Raw genomic sequence first — 3,176 nt, 5'->3', positions numbered from 1 at the left:
TCTGTTTCTCAAATGAATGTGCCTGAGATGTTAAGTCAAGTGATTGTGTTGTCTGGGTGTATATGGCAGCAAAGTTGACATCTGGGTTTATAGCAAGCTCTGGTACCAGTGTCCATGTTCAAAATGAATGTTGTATTATTGTGGGTGAGGAGCTGTTTAAGATTGGGGGGGGGCTGTCTGTGCTCAAGAAAAGGTTTGCCCCCCAGTACTTGTGAAAGACAACTGTAATCACCTAGTAGCAGTTGTAAGTTGCTGATGATGCATTGAACTGTTTTGAGATGAAAGATTTTTTAGCTCTGTACAAGCTCAACCTGCTACCAAAGTTTAGAAACAAAAGTCAACAAGTAGACTAGACAACAACTGGGAAGAGAGGAAGAATCAAAAGAGGGGTTAAATCTAAACTCCAGACAAAAAAGAATAACATTTCTGATTTTTGTCTCTTTGTTCCTTCAAGGAGCTTAGAGTGATGCCCATGGACATGGTTCTCATTTTCCATATTTTATCTTTACAACAACCCTGTGATGTAGGTCAGATTGAGGCAATGTGGCCAAGAGGAGGTCTCCCCACTCCTAATTCTACACTGACTATGCCACACTGACTGCCACAAAGATTAAAGATGTGGAGTTGGATCCAACACTTGTTTTTTTCTGGTGGCATGACACTTCCATTGGTACAAAAAGGAAGGCATTTTTTGTCAGTTCCCTATCTCCTCCAGACCCCCATACCATGCCCAGTACTGTTTCTGGAGGTTCCCTGCCCTAGGCACAGTTTTTTGGGGGTGAGGTGCAGTGAGGGTAGAGGAGAGGTGGGAAGTGGAGTTCCCCTTGTCATCCTCAGGAGCCACCACATGAAAAGGAGAAAGAACCATAATTACGATGGATAGAAGAAGAAGAAATATGACTATTTTTAATAATAGAAGCACTCCCAAATGGCTTCTAAAAAGTGAAGCAGTTCAAGGTAAATCAGCTCTACAGGAAACACAGTTTTAACCATGATATTGACAGTAGTAATTTCTCAGCTTAGCACTTTTAGATATAATTTATTTCAACAAGCAATCATGCTCTTAGGGTTGCCAGGTCTGGGGTGGGGCTTGAGGAGGGCGGGGTTTGGAGAGGGGAAGAAGCTCAGCAGGGTATAACGCCATAGAGTCCATCCTCCAAAGGAACCCATTTCTCCAGAAAGAAATTATCTCTGTTGTCTGGCGATCAGTTGTGATACTGGAAGATCTCCAGGCCCCACCTGAAGATTGGCAGCCCTAGCGCTTACCTCTCCTAGTAAAATCAGAAGGGCCTAAATCATGCTTATTGATAGGGTTGCCAGCTCTGGATTGGGAAATACCTGGAGATTTTGGGTGTAGAGCCTGAGGAGGGTGGGATTTGTGGTGTATTCAATCTGACCAAAGTATGTATGTGAACTCTTGTCATTGAAACACCATGTGAAGCTTTCATCCTGGGCTAGGATCCTAATCCCTCACTTGTACCGTGTTTCCCCGAAAATAAGACACTATCTTATATTTATTTTTTCACAAGAAGACACACTCGGGCTTATATCACAAATGCATAGAAATCCTGCTAGGGCTTATTTTGGGGGTAGGTCTTATTTTCGGGGAAACAGGGAAATTGGTAGCCCAGGAAGAGCCGACCAATCACCAATGCCTAGTTCCAGAAGCAGGAACTAATGTGATTGGACCTTATCTCTGAAACCTCATAGGTTGATATTGTATAGTAGGGCGTGGCTACATTAGCGGGAGAGTTTAAAAGTGGAACAGCTTCTATGCAAAAGCTGTTCTGGCTATTCATGTTGATCTGTTTGGAGTTGAGTTATGAGTTGCTGAATAAAGCTGATCTTTTGCTGAAATCACTCTCTGACTCTTTGTTAAGTAACCGACCTAACAGGATTGGGGGAAGGGAGGGACTTCAATGGGGTATTATGCCATAGAGTTCACCTTCCAAAGTGGCCATTTTCTCCAGGCAAACTGATCTTTGTTGCCTGGAGATCAGTTGTAACCCTAGGAAATCTCTAGCCACCCCTGGAGGTTGGCAACTCCACTTATTGACTTCAGTGAGGCACCACCTTACAGGCTTCAGATGCCTGTGGTTCTTACTGCAGAAGGAAAGCCATCGCTATTTCATCTGGGGGGGAAACCCCACTGTATAAATAAATGGGAAGAAAGGGCCATCTTTCAGCCTCTGGTCCACCAAATCAGGTGCTGGGATGAAAAGGCCGAAACATTTCCATGGCCTGGAGGACACCAAGGGCTCCTCTGTAAAATGTTTGTCACTCCCTTTCCCTTGTTGGGGCCTTTAGCGAGGCCTCCAGACACACATTTCTGTCTTACTTTGTATTTTGTCTTTAGACAGAGGCGTTCAAGACTGTGGTGTTTGCTCAGTGTTGACTGAGGCCTGAACTATTTTATTGTTGTTTTAACTTGATCACTGTTATTGATATGACTTAGGGTTGCCAACTCTGGGCTAGGAAATAGTTGAAGATTTGGGGAGTGGAGGCTGTGAGGGGGTTGGAGAGGGGCAGGACCTCAGTGAGGTATAATGCCATGGAGCCCTCCTTTCAGAACAACCATTTGTTCTGATCTCTGTTCCTGGAACACCTTGAAATAAGTTCTAATTCTGAGAGATCTCCAGGACCCACCTGTAGGTTGGCAACCTTATGACCAGGGCTATTTTTGGGCCGGAATGCACCGGAACAACGTTCCAGCTGCAATCTGGCTTGGCCATGCCCCCTGCTCCCAGCAGCCCTCAGTCGGCCTGCCGGAACAAAAAGAAGCAAGGTGAGTTTCCCCAGCCTGCCCGCTCAGGGCGCCCGGGGCCTCGCCGGTGCAGGTGGGTGGGTGGGGCGGCTTGGTGGGGGGCCCCACTGGGGGTGGCGGGGGTTTGATCAGGGTGGTGGGCCGCGGGGCCTTGATGGGGGGGCCCTTTTCCGCCAGCTCCCTGCACTTAAAGGGAGTCCCTTTAAGTGCAGAGAGCTGGGAGCCCTTGCGCGCCTGATCTCTGAGCGCAGGTTGGGCACATGGCCCGCAGCCACCCCTCTCTCTCCTTTTTCTCAAGAGGGAAGGGAAAGGGGTGGCTGCAGGTGTTGGGGCTTGTTTCTTTCTCTCTCTTTCTCTTTCTTTCCCTTTTTCTTCTTTCCTTCTCTCTCTCTCTTTCCGTCTTTTCCTCTTT

This window comes from Gekko japonicus, unplaced genomic scaffold (genome assembly GCF_001447785.1).
Source record: "Gekko japonicus isolate JY-2015 unplaced genomic scaffold, Gekko_japonicus_V1.1 scaffold1430, whole genome shotgun sequence".
Classification (NCBI taxonomy): Eukaryota; Metazoa; Chordata; class Lepidosauria; order Squamata; family Gekkonidae; genus Gekko; species Gekko japonicus.
Note: the sequence above shows the minus strand (reverse complement) of the source record.